Source organism: Puma concolor, chromosome C1 (genome assembly GCF_028749965.1).
Source record: "Puma concolor isolate L17-30 chromosome C1, mPumCon1.1.hap2, whole genome shotgun sequence".
In the NCBI taxonomy this organism is placed as follows: Eukaryota; Metazoa; Chordata; class Mammalia; order Carnivora; family Felidae; genus Puma; species Puma concolor.
In genome coordinates, this window is record NC_141674.1 from 206,408,409 (window position 1) to 206,433,094 (window position 24,686).

The following is a 24,686-nucleotide window of genomic DNA, read 5'->3' on the forward strand; positions in this document are numbered from 1 at the left end:
CAGCAAATCTCAACTAACTCCCACATGAAGACTGATGGGGAAATACAGAAAACCTCAAAAAAAGTAAAGTTAAAAATCATCCATGCCTAAGACACGGGAGATAACAGCTATTCACAGGTCGGGATGCATCCTTAAAGCTGTCTTCTCTGTAACATGTGCACATATATACACGGATGGTCTTTGTCTATACATAAACATGGCATACCTTTACATGTAGTCTTACAGTCTTGTCCGATTTGATATTTTATAAATCTTAAAGACATATTATTCTTTGACCTAAAGATTTCATGCCTAGAATGGACAAGTACATTGGATTAGGGTATTCATTATGATCAACACCTTACTAGCCCCTAATTAGAGACGACTTCAATCTTTAACAATACAGGATTGCTTAAATAGTGGAATAACTGCAATGTAATACTCCAGGAATATCAAAAATGGAGGTGCCTGGGTGGCACAGTTAAGCCTCTTTATCCACCTCTTTATCTCGGCTCAGCTTATGATCTCAAGTTTCGTGAGTTCAAGCCCCACATCGGGCTCTTCACTAATGGTGCAGATCCTGCTTGGGATTCTGTCTCTCCTTCTCTCTGCCCCTCCCTTTCTTGCATGCTCTCTCTCTCTCTTTCAAAACAAATAAATAAACTTAAAAATTTTTTGAAAGAATATTAAAAATGGTGACATAAATATGTATGTATTAATATACAACCATGGGCTTGGAGTGCTGAGAAAAATAAGACTACAGATTAGTATGTATGGTACGATAAATGTGTCCATATACATATTATCTTTTAAAAGAATATCCAAAATATTAATAATGTTTCTCTCTGGATAGGTGTTCTATGAGTAATAGAAGTTTTTAGCTTATCTGATTATATTGGCATTTTTATAATCAGCGTTCATGCTCATGTAAAACATTAATAGGAGAAAATATATTAGGGATAATATTTTCCGTATCATTATTTTTCTCAAAAATGACAATTAATGGCTAAGTACCACAATGCAGTCAACTATTTCCTCACCTCCACTCCCTTATTTTATGGGGGGTGGGTGTAGGGAGTGTGGCTTAGAACAAGAAGCACGTGACCAATTTAAGGACATGCCTGGAGTAGAATCCAAACCCTCGGTTTCAAAGTTCTAGATCCCATGCTACTTTCTGGTTGTTATAAGTCTAGGGACCTCTGTAATGGATCATAAGACTACATTATGTGCGTGTGTGTGTGTGTGTGTGTGTGTGTGTGTGTGGTATCATAGACGCACACAATTTCATCTTATTACTTTTAAAAGGGTAGGTTGGGATTGGCTTGTAAATGGTCGGTTGTACTTTCCCTGATCCCCGTTGCCATCCCTGGGAACTTGAAAACCATTTCCTACTCACCTCATGTCTATTATTCTCTATACCAGTTGTTCTCAAACTCTAGTTCCAAACTGGCAGCACTAGCATCACCCGTGAACTTGTAAGACCTGCAAATTCTCGCGCCTCACCCTGGACCTGCGGAATCAGAAACCCTGGGGGCAGGGCCCCACTGGTTGCACATCAGCAGGTGCCTCAGGTGATTCTGGTGTTTGAGAACCTCTGGTCCCCGGACATCACTGGCGATGTCAACAGGCAAGACCACAAGACAAAAAAAATAAAAAAAAAATTAAAAAATAACCAACAGGAAAATTGGAGTAGTGTTTATTTCTCATTACTTTCCTTCTTCGACAATCCTAAATAATTATTAGGAATGTGGATTCCAGGGTCAGATTGCCTGGATTTCAATATCAATCGCATCGTATATTATTAGCTGCATGGCCTCCAGCAGGTTTCCCGGCGTCTTTGTGTCCATTTCCTCATCCACAAAATGAAGTGGAAACCGTAGTACCTACCTACTGCTACACGTACACATCAGAGTATATGGCTGTGGTAAGTGTATATAGGTGTGTGTTAGCCACTGTCGTTATCACCTCCCACCCCATCTCCGTGCTACATTTTGGATCTGCCCCTTCAGAAGCGCTATCGGCTGGGTGTTCCCATCGCCTTTCACTTACAGGTGCTGGTTAGCCACCTAGATTTTCCAGATTGGTAATAATTTTCTTATCCACCTAGATGCCCCACGTTGGTGATAAATTTCTTCTATTCCACTCTGTCGTAATGGTTACTGGTTGGGAGTTGAGTTGTGCCCCCTGAAAACATAGGTTCAAGTTCTAACCCCCAGAACCTATAACCATGACCCTACTGGAAGTATTGCCTCTGCAGGTAGAATCAAGTGTAGAAGAAGTCATACGGGATTAGAGCGGGCCTAATCCAATGGCGAGTGTCCTTCGAGGGTGAGGGAAATGCACAAGAAGAAGGACGTGTGGAGTTGAAGGTGGAATTATGCTGTCACAAGCCAAGTAAAGTCAAGGTTGCCAGTAATCAGCAGAAGCTAGGGAGGGGCAAGGAAAGAAACCCCCTAGAGCCCTCCGAGGGAGCACGGCCACACCGCTACCTTGACTTTGGACTTCCGACATCCAGAACTATGAAACAATAAATTACTGTTTTAAGCTGCCCAGTTTGTGGCAATTTGTTTCAGCGACCCTAGGAAGCTGATCTATTAATGGTTTGATGTACGGATCCTGTAGCTCACAAACATTAATATCCTACATATCTGGAAGATGTATTTCCAACATTTGCAGTAATGTAGAGAATAGTCATAGCCCTGGATTGAAATGAAAAAGCATGGCTCTTTTAAAAAAGAAAGGTGTTGGGGAGCACCTGGGTGGCTCAGTTGGTTAAGCATCCGATTTCACTTTCGGCTCAGGTCATAACCTCACTGCTCCGTTCTTGAGATCGAGCCCCGTGTCAGGCTCTGGGTTGACAGTGCAAAGCCTGCTTGGGATCATCTCTCTCCCTCTCTCTCTGCTCTTCCCCTCCCCTGCGTGTGCTGTCTCTCAAAATAAAGAAAATAACTTAAAAAAAAATCTGGGCCTAAATCCTCATAATTCCTAGCTGTGTGACTTTGTACAGGTTCCTAAGCTCTCTGAACTTAGTCTTGACCATGTAAGGTTGCCAGATAAAATACAGAACATCGTTATGTAAAAATTTGAGATAAACTACAAATCGTTTTTTAGTGTAAATTTGTCCCATTCAAGTACGTCCTAGGGCACATACTTACACTAAAAATAAACATTTATTTATTTATGTGAAATTCAACATTAGCTGGAAGTTCTACAGTTTTATTTGCTAAATCTGAAAATCCTGCTGACATGAAAATACAGTTAATAATACCTAATTTGTACCCTTATTGCACAAATTAAAGGAAAAACTATATGTGAAAATGCCTGTTACTTTTTAAGTGCTCAATAAATTGTAAATAATGATACCTCAGCAGAAATGATCTCTGAAAACCTCAAGTAGAGAACATGAGCTGTTTCATAGAGGGGCTCTCAGGCCATCACTCAGACACTATTTATATCCCATTTTCCTAAGTATGATTTATCTGGTTTAATTAGAATAGGAAGGTAGAAGAGGTTTTTGTTTTTCGTTTTCCTGTTTTTGTATTCACTGGACACTCAGGTGGCTCCCGAAAGTTCACAAAATGGCTTCAAGGGAAGGGGGTAGAGGGAAAATAAAAACAAAGTGGTGTGGGAAAGAAAAACAACCAGGAGGAGATAAAAGCGGTTGTTTCTTTCTCAACCTGATGTAGAGGAAGGCGTTGGATGGATCTCTTCCTTCAACCCTTGGTAGGGGAGAGAGAGTATTATCCTAGGTAATAGGTAACACACACACACACACACACACACACACACACACACACTACATATATTCATATCACATACACAATTATATATTTATGTCTGCTTTTTATAATTCTCTTTATCTCCTTTACTGCAAAATATTACAGTGCATATTAATAATTAAATAGGCGTGTGTGTGTATACATATATACACACATACAGTTGGCAGTAAAAGTGTAGAGAGCAAGTTATAAAAAGCAGCCACAAATACTTGGAACGCCATAGTTTGGGGTTAGTTAGTATAAGGGGAAAAGTAACCTTATATGAGCAAGAACTTTCAAGCATATCGTGGTTTCATCAATCATAGCACAGTGATTAATGACAATAATTAGAGCCCCATGTCATTGGATAAAGGTTAACTTGTGTTTGTTATGCTGTCTTTGTGAGAGTGGGGCTGTGTATAGCATTTCAGAAATATTTCCCTCCCCCACAAAAGGCTAAAGAGGCTTAGGTACTACAAGAGGAATCTTCACTCATCTAGACATTTAACTCCTCGGTAGATAAAATATTGGCACGTCTTGTAAGTGGCCATCTGGAGATATAAGGCCCTGATCTGAACATTTAATGTAATGGTGGAAATTTCTAGTGTTTCAGACCTTTAGGGAGCTCCTCAAATGGCAACTAAAGAATGGTTACTTATTTACCTCTACAGATAACTGGTCTGCAAAACGTGTTTTTGTGTTACTAACTTCAAGTCAAAACAAATATATTGAGTAATTTATTGGCTGATATTTAATACAGAAAAGTAAAAACAATATAAGGCAAAGAAGAAAAGTCTCTTGAATCAAAGTTTAATGGAGTCACACACATTGTTCCCATCTCCAAATGCCAGAATTCAATCCTAAATATGAAGACCCCTTCAATAGTTATTAACTATTGAATAAAAATGAAAGAGAAAATATAGCCTCTCAACTCAAGAGCTTAGTAGAAAAGAAAATACACATTCATGAGGCCATGTGGAATCATAGAATATTAGCCCCATAAAAATGGAATTTTGTTCTTAAGTTTGCAATTTCCAAACTTATTTGATGGCAAAGCCTTTTATTTTTTAATTTCAAGAAATCTCTACGAATATTGAGAATACACTCTGAGAAATATTGGAATATCAGACATCTGCCACTATTGCTATTCTCTGTTTAACCTTTCAACATCATCTCTGGTTTCTGATGCCCAAACGTTTTGAACTTGAGCCATGTTGGAATACTCACCTTTAAGTCTTTGGAAGCAACAGTTCTTCCAAGTGGGATGTGTATCACCCAGGGAGTACACAAAATGTGTTGGGAATTGAAAAAAAAAATCAGACTTTCTGTTTCCATTTAATCTAAAAGTTAAAATAAATTAATTTTACAAATATCTACCGTACAGATTAACACTAGTACATACATAGGGATGTCAAATTGTAAATGATGTGTCTGTAATGAGGGTCTATGCCCCAAGTATTTTTCTTGAAAGGAGTGTGAGATTAAAGAAGAGGGACCACTGCTCTAAAAGACTCCAAGGTGCCTTTTTTCATGCTATTCCCACCGCTTTTTTTTTTTGTTTGTTTACACGGACGTCTATTCCAGAAGACCACAGGCCCCTCAAAAGATCTTTGTATCCCCCTGAGCCATCATAGTATTAGAGATTCAATAAAGGTTTGTTGAATAAATGAACAAGTGAGTAAACGAATTCCCAAGCTTGGGTGGTTAGTCTGAATCACACACAATGGAGACCTGAAAGAGCAAATCACCTTTCTGCCAATTTAGATTCCTTCTGTCAAATTCATGCTCTTACCCAGTCAAATACTCTTTACCTTGCATCTGGCCTTTTTTTTTTTTTTTTTTTTTTTTTCAGAGAGGATAACTAGGCAATTTTCCCTTTATATCAACTTCTGTCTGGTCTTCAAAGTTTGAATTGATGAGAATGCAGAAAATAATCATAGCTAGAAATTATAAGCTATGGGAACATGTAAAATTATAATTATTTATTGAGGAAAAGATAATTAACTGACAGATGCCTTGCCCTAATTATAACACTCTGTCAATTACTTGGCCCCATTTATCAAGATCTCCAACTTCTCCTGATCATTTTGCTGCTCAAATTAGTAGGTGTAGGGGTATTTTTCCACTCCCTTCATTAGACTAATGCTCTTGTCTTCCTTGGAAGCCCAAAAATGATGGGAGAGTTTTGTTTCACTGAATAGCACCTCTCCGGGCACTTTCCCATGTAAGAGAAAGGCTTGAGACATCTCTCAAGATTATCCCCATTTGCATACATCCAGATTGTTCCATATATGCCTTAATTATATTGAGTTTTAAAAATACTACATAAAGATCGAATCCAATTTTTCAAAATAAAGACTGAAGACAAAGAAAGGTCAGCAGGAGAGATGTGTGTTAGGGCAAAGACTCACTCTGGGCAAGACCTACTGGATATCAAAAATTAAGAAGTGCCTCCCACGCTTGTTTAGATCTCGCAGGATGGAAGGAATGAGTCCATGATTATCTTTAATTTGCCTGTAGGAAAAAGTGTACGATTTTTCAAGGTCCTTTCACACTTCAGGGACGGGAACACGGGTTCTGTGTGAAGCCTGCCAAGGACACAGAAGAGACGTGGTGGTGATTTACACATTTGTTTGCATCTTTTTTTTATTGTGCCCCAGACTGAAAAGAGGAGAGCAAGTTCTGTCTTGAATTATGACTTCGAGGAGGCGTTGAGTTGTGGGTTTGTGCAATCACACCTAGAAGAGCACAGTCAAGTTGGGGCATCACGGTCCCAGAAAGAAGGCAATAGATGAATTGGAGGGAGTTCAGAGACAAGCGAGAAGAGTGATAGAGGTCTTGGAAGGCGTGACTTACATGGCAAGATTGATGCATCAGACTATCTACCCATAAGTACAGCTTGCCAGAAAGATGACTTACAGGAGGACATGATAATACATGAAAAACATAAACAACCAAGGAGAGGAAGGTGGTTGGGTGGGATGAGCTCGTAACTTACACAGATGAATAATTAATAGCTTCAAGGGCGAGAAAGGAAGGGTTAGTCCCAATATCAGGAAACCTTGCTCACCAAGGGCTTGATGAAACCGATTTTATTAGCCAGAATTACTTGATTGTTCTCACAGAATGTGATAGGCTAGAGAAGGAAGGAAGAAAAAATAAAACAATGCAAAAGAGAGCCCTGGGGAATGGCGAGTAAACCCTCAATGACTATGCCTTCCTGGAACGGTCTTCAGAGGGAATCCACCCCGTAAAACAGAACCAACCAGCATAACTCCTGTAACTATAATGTTGTTGCCAAATCTTCCATGCACTACCAGGGGCAGAGTACATAAAAACATCTGACATTTTTATATAACCCTTTCTTACAGATATATAAAACAGTTGACATAAACATTTGAGGAAATGTAAGGAACTGAAGTGTCATAATTCATCATTCTTTTTAGTACTGCTTGTCCCATAAAAATGGTTTGAATCCCTTCTTCTCAGTTTCTCCTTCTGGAAAATAAGTGCCTGGGACGAGACAAGGTGCACATTCTCATTCGATTAGAAAAGCTTCCAAGTTACGTTCCGAAGTCACTTACCTTTTAAAAATAAGGACTCATGTTTAAAAACACACTTTCACCAAATAGTTCTTTCTCTTTTTCTCTCCTCCAGATACCCTTATAACCCAGTAACCAGTGGTCAGCAGAATGCCTTTTTTCTTTTCCTTTTTTTTTTTTTTTTTTTTTTTTTTTTTTTTGCAGAATGTCTCTTGTAAAAACCTTGTTAGGCTACACATGCCACATGGTCTCTGTGACCACTAGTCAACTGCAGTGGTAGGGGACATCAGCCATGGACGATACATAGATGAGTGGGCATGGCTGTACTCCAATACAATTTTATTCATGGATGCCAACTTGAACCTCATATCACTTTCAGGGGTCATAAAATATCGCTCTTCTTTTGATTTCTTCCAACCACTTAAAAATGTTAAAAATATGTTTAGCTCAAGATCAGTACAGAAACAGGCAGTGGGATGGCTTTTCTAACCTCACCAAATGCATGAGTACTGTTCTCCGTTTTACTTTGTGCTGCATTATTTATTATAGGGTTCAGCTATTTTGTATCCTAAAGTTAACATATTAAAATCTCTGAATAAAAGGAAGTTCGGGAGATAAAGTCCTTCAGCCACAAATGGACCGACAGGTATTTATGAAAAGCAATGATGATGACTCTGAGGGTGACAAGAAAAATATATCATCGTTACACGGAATTACCCTGGGGGGGCCTCTGCAAATCACCGACTACTTTTACTTCACAGAAACAATCAGATAGGTTCCCCCCAAAGAAAAAACAATGAAATAACAAATGAAAATGTTCCCTACCTACTCCCTGCTTCTTTTTCAGGTTTCCCCAAAAGAAAAACAAAATTTCCCCTTTTGCACTGCAGAGAGAGGTACAGGAAATACAAATTCTCCCCTGCAGTCACCAACACTTTCTTCTGGAACATTTAAATGATGCCGGAACTCTTGCTGCCGTCTAGGGGGTCAGTTGATGGGGCAGTAGGCAATTCCTTTTATGTCTGAGTCACCAGGATGTTGATGAAACGTTACTAAAATATGAAAATCCAAGCCAATCACAGCAAAAATAGCCATTAGGATTAATCAGGCCTTCCTATAAATCAGAGTGTCTGTCAAAATGGATAGTTTGGAGCACTGTAAAAATAAGCCACAATCTCAAAATGCACCCAGAGCGCAAATGGTCATCTCAATGGAATTGTTTCTTGAAAACCGACGCCTTCAGCTTGGATGGTGTCTCATAAGGGCAGCAGGCGAAATATTCATCTTACTTTGTCTAGTAGAGAAAAAGGCTGCTTTGGTTTTTGGTGCTGTGAATTCACCTGAATAATAATTAAAAAAAAGTATACAAATGGATGCATGTATACCTTTGCAGCTAGAGACCATTTTCCCTTTCAGCTTTATGCAGTTTAGTAAAAATAACTTGGGACTTCACAACTGCAAATTTCACTCAGATTTATAGGAGTAGTTTTATGTGTTTCAATGTCTTTTAATAGGGTTTCCAGCATCAAAGATGGCAACATTTAATAAAGTCGATAAATAACTGCATTATCTTCTTGAACGTGTAAGTTGCAACAAGGTAACAAACTCACCCCCCCGGTGGGAGAAAATATTTTAGAGCACGTGCATAAAAGAAAAAAAAATGAAAGAAAGAAAGAAAAGCACCTACATTTTAACAGTTATTAGGCCAGTTGAATTATTACCATTTTCTAAAACACATGGAGCAATAAGAATTTATAATAACAGAATATTGTCTCCGCAAAACGATTGCCGATTTTGATCACCGCCACTAGCTTCGCCGCATCTCCATACCACTACAGACAGTCTGTAATAAAATGAGAAAATATCGTGGATCCTGGAGAAAATGCCTATTAATTTCGATACATGTGTATGTGGTATGAAATAAAACTTGATTAGTTCCCAGATCTCTAGGAAAATTAAAGTGGAAAATGCATAAATGCGAAGGCACACTGAAGTCGAAGAACGAATGCAATTGGCTGGGTCGTGTTAAAACAGGGCCACAAGGAGAAAGTGCTCGAGAAAGCAGGGATCCGGCAAGAACGAAATGCACCAATACAGAAGATTGAACAATATGACTCTTTGATCTCCTGCTACGTGCCTAGATAATCAGGGCCAGGACTGGTGAAGACTATTGTAGAAATGAAGCTTAGACTCATGATGTTTAAAATCATGGACTCAGGAGCCTGTCTGTATTCAAACCCAAGCTCTGCTACTCATCAGCTGTGTGTCCTTGAGCAACTTCCTTAACCTTTCTGTGCCTTAGTTTCTTCATCTGTAAATGACAGGAGCACCTCAGAAAGAACGAGGACTTCTTGAGTTAATATTCGTAAAATACTTAGCGTGCTACCTGATTGAGAGTAAAACAAAAAAGCGTCTGACAGTGAAATAGAAGTTTATCTTTCTTGACCTTTTACAGTCTTCTTTGTTTGGTATCCGTGGCCCCCAGCGTTCACCTGGGTCCTTGTGCTCACACAGAATCCCTCCCCAGGCAGCTGCAGCCCCCAGCCTGGTCCCCCACCCCCATTCACTAACTCCTTCCCTTTCGTCTTATCCAATCTCGCTTTCCCCACATCGGCTTGCTAAATCAGAGAAGCTGCTAATAATAACTAACGTTTTTGAAGTATGTGGACGGTGCTCTGGGAACAATGCCAAGTTCTTCCCACGGAGCGTCTCGCTGAATTGAATTTAAACCTGAGTAAAGGGGTAAGGGCCCTTCATTATCTTAGGGCTAAAGGACATGATGCTTGTAAAGTTGAGTAAAGACCAGAGGGTCTGGAAACACAAGCGACAGACACGCACACCCGTGGACACGCAAGCAGGGTCTGAACAAAGGCTAAGGGACCGGGGTCTGCCCTCTCCCTCACCGTCAAACAGGGGCCACTGTGGAAACTCTCACTGTTCTTGGTCCACCCACACATTTTAACAAGGGCCTCTGCAAAAAAGTAGTAATAATTAATTAATTAAAAATAAGTAAATAGAACAAAAATTATTAAATTATTAACTAATCCATTAATTGACTGATTTAAAACAACAACAACAACAAAGGCCCCCGCAGATCACAGCTAAAGTCCCATTTCATAACAAAAGAATGGGAAAGCGTTGGAAGGTACCAGGGGGTTCCATGCACGGCTCCAATCACGTGTGTGCCTCCTTTCCTCACGTCCTCCGAGGGGCCCATCGACTTTTGCAGAGTTGGGGTCCATGTGTGATGGGGCAGGAGCCACGAAGCGTCTTTCCTTCCCTCTTAGTGGAGGCAAGACCTCTTTGAGCCCTAAATTGCAAAGTACTTTGACTTGCGTCCTCAACATGGCACTATATGCCAAGCAGAAGTGTGTGAACGCATGCGTGTTGGGGCTTGGGAGGGTGAGGGGATCATTCTAATAAAGAAAAGACTTGAGGTTTTGAAAGAAGCAGTGGGTGGTCTCTAACCCTCCCTCTGCCCCAATCTCATCCTCATCCTGGGGTAGCTATGCAGATAAAGAAACACTGACCTATTACCTAACACTGACGTAATAGGTCATAATATATAATATTATGTACATATATTATATATATATATATATACATATGTGTATATTACATGTATATATATGCATGTGTATATATACATACAATATACACATGTATATATTATATATAATATATAGTATATATTATATATCTTAAGATATTGTATATATAATATCTTTCATATATAGATATCTTATATATGTATATATGTCCTCATATATAGATACATCTTTCATATATAGATATATATATAGATATATATCTTCATATATAGATATATCTTTCACATATCTTTCATATATAGATACTTATATATATGTATATATGTCTTATGTATATGTATATAGATATCATATATATATATGTATATATGTCTTTCACAGTGAACTGTGTATTTCTTATTGAATATCTCCCTCATAACATTTTAGCTTTATCAAATGAAAATAAAACCACTACTTACTTGTGGAGCATTCTCCATTATTTAATCACCCTTCACAAGGATAAAAAATAAATGCCCCGCTTTTGAGGTAAGGAAGTAACTAGTCGGTGAGGGGAAGGGGGACGGACAGCAGCAAGGTTGGATAAGTGAATAAGCTTAGGAAGTCAAGTGAGCGACAGTCCACACTCTTCCCGTGTGACCATTTTGCTAATCTTTGCATTTTTAGATTTCGAAGTACAACTCTTCCCAATGTCACTGTATACTATAAAATCCTACAGCTCATAAATTCCATTTAAATCTAGAAAGGACTTCTTGGGCAGGAGCCTTGAGACAGGTAACATCAAAAAACAAAGCCACGGAAATGCATATGACTCTCCGCCTCCCTGGCCAAGACACTGCCCTGCAGAGGCCACGCAGGACAGGCTGCCATATACAAATGTGCCCAGCTGACCCAGTTTTATTTTTCTGCATTACTAATCAGTCATTTGCCTATAATTCATCATAGTGTGTTTAATTTTAAAATTAATTCCCCAGCTAATTTTAAGATTTATGACCAAGTCTTTGTCTCAAAAGCTTGACTACGTTATGAAAAAAAAAAAACTCAATTGAAAAATAATTAATCTGGGGTTTGAAACTGTCTTCACATTGGGTTTGGATGAGTGCATTATCAGTCCAATAAACTGGGTCTAATTTTCAAATAAATTAGAAGAAAAAAAAAAAAAGATAGGCAATCGTATTACATTTCCAGCAGGTCAAATCCTCAAGAGGCCAAACATGTCTTTAATTCTGGAAGAAAAATCACCTGTACCAAGAAGGAACCTGAAGAGAAGAATGACCATGATTTAAGTGTCTCCAACGTATCATTATGTGTGGTCTCTGGGGAGGGTAGAGTCAACTACATTTTATGAGGAGATGAGGAAATTGAGGCACAGAGCCATTATATAAGCTGCCCAAGGACACACACCTGGAGGGGGGCCCGTGATCCCCTCCCTCTCCCCCCCTCCTTCTGCTCCACTGCGTGCTCACAGGCCCATTTGGGGGGATCCAAGAACAGTCTAAGCCCTTTCCGACTCAGGGATTTTTGCACCGTTCCCTCCTCTTACCAGCCTTCTCTTGGCTCCTTCTCATACTTTGGTCTCAGCTTAGATTCCTTGAGGCCTTCCATGATTCCTGCATCTAAAAAGAGCTCCCTCCTATTTGTCCTCAGCATGCTGTCTGTTTGCTTCAAGCAGTTGACTTAAAATATGTATGTGTACATGTATATATACATATATATTCATATTCATATATACATATATATACACACATATATATTCACATATATATGTGTGTGTGTATATATATATATATATATATATGTATGTATATATATGAATTTACTTAAATGTTTTCTTCCTTTTTCCTTCATTCACTCACTAGAATGAAAACTTCAAAAGGGCAGGACACTTGCTTCCTTTCAATCAACTCCATTGTATAGCCAGCATCTGGCATGATACCCAATACGTTAAAGGCTCTTAGTAAGTTGTGTTTTTTTTTAATGGATAAAGGGAAAGAAAAAAGAGAAGGAGGAAAGGTCAGAGTAGTAGATGGGAAGGAGGGACTCAACCCAAATGCTGTATGACTGGAATACTGGATCTGTACATCCCTGTGTCCTCGATGGGGAGGGAAGCTGGGATCATTTGTAGCAGATAGAAAACTTGGCCATGAGGAGCAAGAAATGTGTGATTTGAAAAATGGCATCAACCACCAGCAAGAGCCAAGGGGCAAGGTCTAGGGATTTGTTGCTAGCCAATGCTTAACCTGAAGAACTGCCTGCAGCCCAGAGGAACCTTCTGAGACAGCGGGATGATAGGCACTAATGCCTCTCCACCCAGTGGCCCATTCACCTCGTGTGGAGGTGTTGACGCTCCACCTTTGCACTTTCTTTTCCTTGAATGGTTTTCTTTCACCCTTTCTTCTCTTTATTGCTGAGTTTTTTTAAAAGATGTTCATAGTTACCAGCTTCTTATGATCATAGTAAACTTAGTATAATTTTAGTATATCATGCTGTATTATTCTCTCTACCTGGGCTTTTTCTGTTGAAACTATTTATAAACTTTATGTTTTTTCCTCTCAAGATCATTGTTTGTATTAGTCAGCTCAGGCTGCCATGACAAAATACCATAGGTGGGGTGGTTTAAACAATAGACGTGTATTTCTGACACAATTCTGGAGACTGGGAGTCTAAGACCAAAGTGCCAGCATGGCTGGGATCTGGGGAGAGCTGTCTTCCCAGCTTGCAGATGGCCACGTCCTCACTCTGTCCTCATGGCAGGCAGAGAGAGACAGACTCAGATATATTCCCTTTAAAATTTGAAATAAATATAACCACTTACTCACATTTTCATGCCACTACAAATATATATGTCTTACCCAGTTTCCTTCTCTCCCCTTACCTCCTCTCCCCTTCCCCAGGAGCTACATTGTTATTTTTTATCAACTCTCAGTTGGTTTTATAGACTTATTATCAGAGGGGACTCAGTCCACTTTTCAAAGGCTCTTGAGATATCTAAAGATCAGAATGTTCACATATCAAGTGAGAAAAACATTCCTTTGATGCTTTTCCAGGTCATTCTATGTGGCCACCACTGTGTCTGAACCATGAAAGTATGACAAGAGGGGGGAAATAACTCAGAGAGATAAATACTCTGGTTCCTTATGCTGTGCTTTTCACCATGAAAATGGTTTTTCTTTTCCTCCTTTTTAAAATTATTTTATTTTTGAGAGAGAGCACGAGTAGGGGAGGGTCAGAGAAGGAGAGGGACAGAGAAGGAGTGGGACAGTGGATCTGAAGTGGGCTCCAAGCTGACAGCAGTGAGCCAGAACCTGATGTGGAGCTCGAATTCACAAACCATGAGATCATGACCCAAGCAAAAGTCAGACACTCAACCAACTGAGCCACCCAGGCACCCCTCGCCATGGAAATGTTTTAAGGAACTTGAAGTATTGTAACAGTTGTACCCCGACACAGCATCCATCTATAGATTATAATGTTAACCAGACAATTCCTGAGTGATCCAAAGTTTCCTGACTTTGATAAAAAGTGAGATTTTTTAAAGTTAAAAACAACAAAATTCAGACTAACGAGGTGTCTTGTGTTTAATAGATACACAACATAAATGTGGAGTTGATTAGATACTGTTTTAAGCCATTTCACTAACCAAATATCAACAACCAAAGAGGTAATATAATTCATCTGGTCAAAAAAAATAGCTCCATTAATATGGCTAAAGCATAGGGGCACCTGGGTGGTTCTGTTGGTTGAGCGTCCGACTTCGGCTCAGGTCATGATCTCGCAGTTTGTGGGTTCGAGCCCAGCATTGGGCTCTGTGCTGACAGCCCAAAGCCTGGAGCCTGCTTCGGATTCTGTGTCTCCCTCTCTGTCTGCCCCTCCCCTGCTCACGCTCTGTCTCTGTCTCAAAAATAAATAAACATTAAAAAAATTTAATATGGCTAAAGCATAAACGATTAATTCCATGGGGTATTGAATTTATGAAGAGGTAAAGATTATGTCAGGGTAGAGAATATGCCCTAATGTGTTTTATTTTGCCTTACATTTGCTTCATCATTAAGTACTTTGATAAACATAACAACAGAAATGGTTAAACCTAATTTCATAAACAACTAACAAAATAAACCCTCTTATTAATTATGAGTGTACTATATCAATGTTTCAGCATTACAAATAAAAATGGGTTTTATTTTTTTCTTCCAAACACAAAACTGGATGAAAAGTAAAAAATTAATTCAACCGGGATTTGGGGGTGAGGCAGTTTAAATAAACATCTGGATTTTCTTTTAACTAAATACATTGGTTGTCTTTAAACCACAAATAATGAATAGATCTAAACAAGTTTTAAGAATATAGGAAACTGGAGGGTTTCTATAAAGATGATTAGAATGAAATGAGACCCATTTTTCTTGTTGTTCTAAAAGCTCACTCTGAAAACAGTTTAAAAATAAAGATTTTAAAAAATATCTTTAGGGGCGCCTGGGTAGCGCAGTCGGTTGAGCGTCCGACTTCAGCCAGGTCACGATCTCGCAGTCCGTGAGTTCGAGCCCCGCGTCAGGCTCTGGGCTGATGGCTCAGAGCCTGGAGCCTGTTTCCGATTCTGTGTCTCCCTCTCTCTCTGCCCCTCCCCCGTTCATGCTCTGTCTCTCTCTGTCCCAAAAAAATAAATAAACGTTAAAAAAAAAAAAAATCTTTAGCATCCCTGGAACATACGTACATCAGGTTTCAGATCTCAGCCTCCAGCCAAAATTTGCTCCGTGATCCTAGGAAACCAACTTGAACTTGCTCAGCTTCAGTTTTCTTATCTATAGGATAATAATAGTATCTGCCACATAGATTTGGGAAGATTTAAAAAGATAATAGATGTAGAGAGTTTGGGCATGTATCTGACACATTGTAAGTGCAAGGTACCTTCTATCTGCTACCATTGTCATTGTCTTTATCATTATCAGCTGCTAGCATTCTTTTTGACTTCTTAAAAATTAGGTATTTTTACTCAATATCACGCCACTGCTCATCTTATCTTTTTAAAAGTATGATGGTGGTTTATGACGGACTTTAGGCAGGTGAACGGACTCCTTGAACAGCCATAAGGAAATCTTGAATGCTACTCCTATGTGCAGACAGAAGTATTTAGAAGAGGGAAAATACATGGGCAACAGGAGGAGAACAATGATGAGATGTGTTAGTAATTTTATGTCAAATTAGAAAATGTTGCCACATTGTAAACATTCACAGTAGTGAATTGAGGTGGTGTCTGCAAACACTGAGTATATTTTTATGCTCAGCATCTTGGACTTTCTTTTTCCATTTCCAAAGGAGGAAAGACTGAAAGAAGAAATGGTACGATCGGCTTGTTCCCGATGGGGACACATTAAGCTCTCAAGAAGAGCCGGCAAGAGGTCTTTGAATCCTTACTCAGTTGTGCAGGTTTATAAATCTTTAGGGATTAGCTGCTCATTGACGACTAAGCCCGGGAAATGTCTTGCATTTGGTACCAGTTCCTGTTAATAAATGTTAAAATACTTATCTATGAAATTCGGTGCTGATTAGATACAAATCCCGAGCAAACTAAAATCCAATTCTAAGAGTAGCTTTCAAGTTTGGGAGGTTATCTATCTGTTTCACGGAAGGGCAAGGAGAACACTGATTCTAAAGCACATTTAAATATAAAGACTCCGCGGAGCATTCAGTATTTCCTTATGTGCATTTTCAGTGGGTAAAAAAAAAAAAAAAAATAGGTCCTTCATGAACAACAATCCCCGACTACTCCATTCCACTCAGAATTCATAATTATGTTTAATCTGCAGCTCCCTTTGGCTCCCTTACAGGTCCTGTTGGCAGGTAGTGAATGCAAAATCACTTTAATGGGGGGTCCTCTGGGAATGGAGCAAAAGTTTTGAGCATTTACCATTTCACAATGGAGTATGGCCAGCTGTTGGACACCCTGAGCCCAGGGCCGCAGATCCCCCAAAGCAGCCATATCCATGGTCAGCTTCAGATCAGCAACCTGGAAGGGAAGAATGGCTCCAGCCTGAGAGTGGGAAGCAAGCTCCGGAACTGGATCATCAGCAACAAAGCCAGACAGGAAAGCCCTTCCGTGATAGGGCAACGCCAGTGTGGGTGTAACCCTGTCTACTTGCCTATGGGCCGAGGGCTGCCCCTAAGGGAGCATGCTCAGAAGAGTGAGGCCCTGGGAGATAGGAGATGCTTGTCTCCATCAAAGGGCCCATTCAAAGCCACACTGTCTCCACCACCATCCCAGGAGCTGCCATACCGGCTCCAGTTACTATCCTATTCGAATACCTTAAAGGTATGGTTACTTACAGGGGCGCCTGGGTGGCGCAGTCGGTTAAGCGTCCGACTTCAGCCAGGTCACGATCTCGCGGTCCGTGAGTTCGAGTCCCGCGTCGGGCTCTGGGCTGATGGCTCGGAGCCTGGAGCCTGTTTCCGATTCAGTGTCTCCCTCTCTCTGCCCCTCCCCCGTTCATGCTCTCTCTCTGTCCCAAAAATAAATAAAAAAACGTTGAAAAAAAAAGTTAAAAAAAAAAAAAGGTATGGTTACTTACAGATGAACCAGACAGCCTGGGAGCAAAAAAACAGAAAGCATTTCTAATTGTGCGTGTGTGTTAGATAGCACCATTTCATCGTATATATACGTATTTTATTTTTTATTTAAAATAAATTTGAAGGGGTCTTAACGTGACTAATTCCAAACAAAATGTTTTGTTTTTATCACATTCACTCACTCATTCGTGTAAACAAGTATTGTTGAGTGTGGAGGACATTCACTTATATACAACCTAGTCTTCTTTTTTTTATTTTAAATAAAGCTGTCATCAAAGAGAAATTTCTTTAGCTTTGTTTTGAAAACAAAACAAAACCCTCATTCTCAAGCTGCCAGCATTTTACAAAGACATTCCACATTGTACTTTTATCTTTCTTTTGGGAAAAAGATTTTTAGGAGCAAAATATATTATTTTTCACTCTTGATTTCAGTAGTCCCTTAATCCTATATATCATATATATATATATATATATATATATATATATATATATATATATATATATAGTGTGTGTGTGTGTGTGTGTGTGTGTGTGTATGCATATAGCGAATATAGTGTATATACACACATGCATCTATTCATTAATGAGATTATTTATTAAACACCTGTAATGTGCTGGGCTCTGGACTAAATGCTGAGTATGGAAAAAGGAATAGAACACAGCCAGACCTCTGGAAGCTCCCCCCAGTAAATGGGAAAGCATGCACGTCAATGAGTCTGCTGCTGGAAGCCGTTAAAGGCTCCAACGGTAGTGTGCATTAGCCGTGACAATAACCCAAGAGAAAAATGACCATTTGCACCAATCTATAAGAATCTATAGAATAGATCTCGTGTTATGCTTTAATTTTAAACAAAACTAATGTGCTTCTGAATTTGTAGTTAGCATCTCTATTTTGTTGTGAGCAAGCCCCATAATTAAGTCATTAGTAAGGCTCACAGAGTATTAAGTGACCGATAACCACACTCCAATTTGGAGCCACAGAGCTCTGGATTGTTCCGAGGGGAAGGCCAGAGAGCATGACTGAGCATGTGCATTTGTACATAGAAAACCTGAGGACCTCACAGCAAGAGAGAAGATGTCTAGGATCATTTGCTTGGGTCCTTAGGCACTTTTAGATTCTAGAGAGACCCAAGCAGTTCAATATTCAATTAAAAGGAGAAGAAGAAAACCTCAGATCATGATAGCTTGTTTTAAATCACCCCAGGAAACATAAAAAAAGAACAAGTTGAAAGGACATCACAATTGAACATTTTTTCATTACAGGGAAGAGTTATTAAATATTCTTCAGATCTAGCATATTTTTGTAATAATAGCTGTCTAGAGGATATATCCCCCAACACACACACACACACACACACACACACACACACACACACACCACACACACACACACACACACACACACACACACACACAATGCTGAACAACTATCACCAATCAATGGCAGTAAAATCTACTAGAGTACCTTCTTAGGTGGTGGTTGTTAACTTGTCTCTGGGGCTCTTGTTTGTTTATTCTTTTGCTCAACAAATATTTACCGAATATCAGTTGTGTGCCAGGCACTGTGCGTGTGGCTCTCAAGAAGTTCACAGTTAAATGGGAGAGTGAAAAGTAATTTGTGTTGAACAAATATAATATGGACAGTAGAAAAAGCTAAGACAATAAAAGTATGAGTAAATGCCTATCAGTTTTACTTAATAATAGAAAAGCCACTGAATCGAAGAAGAATCCAACGGTCCACGTTGGCATCAATAAATAAAGGAAAAGAAAAGCCAATAAATAAAAAGTGACTCACTTTAGGTGAGTCACTAGCTACCAGTCTAGGTAGCTTTTGTAGCAACGACTAAAATATGTACAATATCATGTATACAATATAATTTGTTCACAACAATACTGATGCAAACCTCTGGGTCCTTCTAATCTCATCTACTGTCGTTCTCCCTCTTACCTAACACATTTAAACTCACTGCTTTCTTTATGATCCTTGAACTTTGTCAGATGTCCCCGCCTTTGCATCTTGCACTGCTTGGTCTCTCTGTCCTTCCCACCCTGCCCCACCCCACCCACAACTCCCAGCTGTCTGCACGACTGTCCAGGAATCTTGTCTTTAGGATCTTAGCTGGAAAGATTTAAAAGCTGCTCTTTTTGCAACTGGAAATGTAAAAGATGAGCCTGGAAAACTTTATGGAGCCAGAAAGTAAGGAAGTACTCAAATGATGGGAACATCTCCAAAAGATCTATCATGAAGGAGCTCCCGCTGGCCAAACCTGGGACATTCAGGTCATCAAAATCAATAGCAATGGTGAATTATTATAACCCATTGAGTGACGTAAGAATCCCAGAGTCTACATAGATATAAATAAATCATTAAAGGAAAGGGGGAAGCAAACTAGTAAACATAGAAAAAAAATGGTAAAATTAGAAAATTATCACTTGGAAATGATCACAAGTAGAATTGATTCAGGGAAGAATCATAGGAACTATGATTAAAGAACTAGGGAGGGAGAGTTTGAGAAGTAAGAGCATATTTACAGAGTATCTCTCCACAAGATACTTTCAATTATAAATTTTGTAGTAAAGAAACACGGTATACACACCTTACCCAAGTGATCAAAATTAACGTGACTGGCAATCAGCTACAGACACCATGTGCCTCTTGATATGATGTCCAGCATTGCTTCCATGTTATTCCTACCAAAAGTATGTAATCTCAGCCTAACCATGTGGCACCTGAAGGCATTCCATAAAAAGATTGGCTTCTATTATTCAAAAACACCAAGGTCATGAAATACAGGAAAGACTGAGAAATGGTTCCAAATTAAAGAGCACTAAAGGGACATGACAATTGAATGCCACGGATGATCCAGAGTTTCTTCTGAAAAACATGACAAAAGAAAAAAAAGGAAAATTGATCAAAACGGAATGTCTATAGATTAGGCAAGAATACTATACTAATGCCAGTTTCCTGAGTTTGATAATTACGGTGTTGCTTTGTAAGAGGATGCTCTTCCTTTTAAGAAGTTAAAACTTAAGTGTTTACAAATAAAGGGACATCACGTCTGCATTTTGGTCTCAAATGAAAAAACAGATGAACACTTACACTTACACGTGTGTGTGTGTGTGTGTGTGTGTGTGCAAGAGAGAGAGAAAGCAAATGTGCTAAGTATTAATATTAATCTAGTATAGTAGTATTTACTATGTATATATAGTATTTACTAAAATAGCATTCACTATTCTTGAAACATTTCCATAGGCCTGAAATTGTATGAAAACAAAAAAATTAACACACACACACACACACACACACACACACACACACACACACAAAGTTCCTCCCTGGCCATCCAGTCATTTTACATCATTCTCCTATGTTGACTTTCTGTATGCCATCTGTTCATATGGTTCGACATGACTCCTGATTCTTGCAATTAGTTTTTCATAAATTTCTTGCCTCCCCTAATCGAATGTAAGCTTACTGAGGGCAAGGAACTCGCACGTCTTAGCTTGGCATAAAGTAGAGATCAAACAGTGCGTTTCTGCCTCCAAGTTCCCCTTAACTGTCTCACTCTATTCACCCTTGTCATCCTGAACTAAGCCAACCTCATGTCTTACATGGAAAAAGGTGAGGATCTTCTAAGTGGGTCTCCACTTCCATTTCTTTTTCAATCTGGAAAACGTATTTGTATGGTGCTTATACCCAATAAGGGGACCTAATTCAGCACTGTCTCTTCTTCAGAAAGTATCTGCTTGGCCTCTAAGGGCATCTATGTCCATAATTTCTGATGTGTCCAAGAGCATAAAGACACTGAATTGAATCTGGATGTTTAAATTTGCTGCCGAGGCAGCATCTCAGCAAATAGGAGGCCTCTCCACCACAGTTACGTAAGCCAGCCTGGTCCTCCTCAGAGCATGCTGTCCTGGAGCTTGTCATCTAGTGATACACAGCTCGTATCCCAGGCTACTTCTGGCTCTGGCCAGGTCACTTCCTCTGTCGTACCTATTTCCGTTCTTACCCTAGTGTAGTTTACATACCAAGTTGTAGCAATAGTAAGCACTTATAAATGTAAATCAGATTTTCATAATTCCCTTAAAAATCCAATGGCTTTCCTTTAGATTTAGAATAAAATTCAAAATCTTGACCATGGCTTCCTCTTAGATTTTCTTTTCTGCCCTTCTCCCCCTTTCTGGCTCAGAATCACTTCAGTTGCTGTTTCTGTGCCTTGAACATTTTTCACACATTCTCCCCCAAACATTCATGTCCTTGCTCAAATGTCCCTTCCAACGTTCTCTTTTATCTATTTTAAAGGGCTTTCCCCTCCCTGCCCCATTAGCTCTTGCCCCTTAATTTGAATCCTTTGAGAGTAAGTTACCCTTTACCTCTAAACACTTTTCTTTCTCATTATTATCTGAAATGGTATTTAATTTGTATTTTTATGTCCGCTTCTCTCCCTTAGGAGAAAGCAAGTGTGGTCAGGACAGGAATTTTGTCAGAATGCTCATCAGTTTATCCCCCATTCTAGGCATATATTAGGTGATCGATTAATTTGTACAAGATACTGTGATTTATAAGAAAAATGTGATTTGGCCATTCAGATGACCAAAATATGCTTCTCAGATATGATTGGTCTTCAACCATGGTTCTTGGATCACAGCTCCCAAGACCCTTGGAATTTCCTGAGCAGTTAGAGCAACGGGAGAATCTTTTGTTACAATATTTGGTTTCTTGTCCTCATAAACCTTCAAAGCCATAAAAGTGCAATGGGTGTCTTGCTATTCCTAGAAGTCCCTTTCCACCACAACTGGGTTTATGTTACTGAGGTGGCTTTTGGAAAGCACCTAAGAATGGGGGCCACTTGACAGGGGAGCCAACCACAAATAGAGGGTTAGAACTTCCGGTCGTACCCCCCTGATTTCCAAGGAGGAGAAAGGGGTTGGAGGCTGAACTGATCGCCAATGACCAATGATTTAATCAATCATGCCTATGTAATGAAGTGTCCCTAAAACCTAAAAAGAGGGGGAGCAAAACTTTTCCAGGTGCCCCCAAGCCAGGCCCTAAGCTCCATGAGGACAGGAGCTCCTTTGTTTGGCACCTCGCCCTGCGTAGCTCTTTACGTGGTTCTTGATTTGTATCCTATAACACCGTTGGTAATAAATCAGTAATCTGGGGAGTGAATGGGTTTTTTCTGAATTCTATGAGCCATTCTGGCAAATTAGTAGAACTCTGGGAGGGGGTGGTGAGAACCTCTGGTTTATATAGCCAGTCTGTCGGAACCACATGTAACAACATGGGCTTGTGATTGGCATCTGAAGTGGAGGGTAGTCTGAGGGGACTGAGCCTTTAACCTATGGAATCTGATGCTCGTCTCTGGGTAGATAGTGTCAGAATTGAGTTGAATTCGCAGACACCCGGCTGGTGTCCAAGAATTGTTTGTTGTTGGAGGGAATCCTCTGCCCATCCCATACACATTGATTGGAATGGGGTCCAGAAACTTAATTTATTATATTAAATAAATCAATATTTAATGCTTCCTGTAAATGGTAAATATAATAAGAGGAGGCTAATAAATAAACATATGTCTTTTTTTGGTAAAGCATTTTTTATATTCATCATAGATGAACCCAGATTTTTTAATTACTGGGCTATAAATTTATTAATGGTAATCACAATCTTCTATGAGCTCTGCCCTGGTCCTATAATTGCAGGGTCACACTAGGTTGTCAGGCTTTTGAGGATCCATGGGGACCCCAAATCTATAGGTTTTGTTTGGTCTAAACTATCACCTTGCACTAGTCAACCTGGGCTCAGGCCAACAAGTGGTGGCTGCCTCAGTTCTGTGTTCTCCACTGATGCACCAGCATCTCTCAGAATGTTCTTGGCATTCTGTAAGAGAATTGTTATTTTTGTCTTCATAGTTTGGGATGGCAAAAGTTGTTTCTGAGGAAAGCATCCCAGTGATGTAACTTTCTTAGAAAACAGCAGATTACTTGATCATCTTTCCCAATTCCTCTTTCAAAAAAATTTTCCTACGTTGGTGAGAGTAGGACAAAACATGTGTGCTTAATATTCAAAAGCCATGGCTTATATTCAAACTGCTGCCATATTAGTGGGGGGAAATGTAAACCAGCAGCACCTGAAACCCCTTAATTCCTTCCTGCCTCATTACTTCATTTTATGTACAACGTATATCCAGATCTCACAGTCCTGCGGATGACCAGGCAAATATACAATTACCTAAGGAGTCAGGATGGCAAACTGGAAAGAGTCCAATTGTAGAGTCATGCAGATTTGGTTTCTGACTGTAGTTCTACTACTGTCCAGGTGACCTTGGATGAGTGACTTAATCTCAATGGTCTTTTGATTTTTTTCAGAGATTTTAACTTCTGCCTCAGATGGATTTGGGGAGGATTAAAAGAGGAAACAGATGTATGCCACCCAGCATGGAGTCTGACATATAGTCAACGCCCATTGTTTGGAACATGTCTACTGCATTAGCCCAGCATGTAGCAAGAACTTGATAAACATTTGTGGGCGAACGGATAAATGAATGCCTACAAAAGGTGAACTATACATGCCTTCCCCTTGCCACCAGTTCCAGACCCATTCTATTTCCAAAATCTTCACAGTAGTAACAATAATGTATTTTAAAATGCATCAGTGTGAATGATTTAAAGTTGCATTATTTTTACTCACACCCATTGCCAGAAACGTTTTAGAGGTGGATTGGCTTATAGAGATAAAACAAACAAACAAGCAAAAGAAAATGACACATTTCTATACCGTTCTGTTAGCAAAATCCTCGATTCACCTGGAAAGAGCAATTCCCCAGCATATGGCTCTTCCAAGGGGGGTCGGGGGGAGGAACTAATCCACTATTAAATTAAAATGGGATTTTCAATCAATGTATAAATCTGGGACCATCTATCACAGTCGCTTATTTTACTGAGTTGTTTGATGTCTGCATAAACTGAACTGATACAGCAGGTCATTATAGCAACTAACAAAAGCAATCATTCTTCCTAACCCCACTGTTTATGGCAGAGACTTAAGATATTCCCCCAAATTTATGTTTACTTCTTTGTCCCAGGCGCACAGTTAGATTACATTTTCATTTTTTGCAGTTAGGTGTAGCAATTGACTAAACTCTAGCCCGTGGGAACGGAAGAGAAATGAAGGACACCTCTTTCGGTTGTGGCCCATGCAAAGCCCCACTGCTCACCTTCTATGTTTCCTTTCTTCTATTAGAATGGAGACAACCTCAGAGTGACCTTAGAAGCTTCATGTCAATGGCTATACTCTTGCG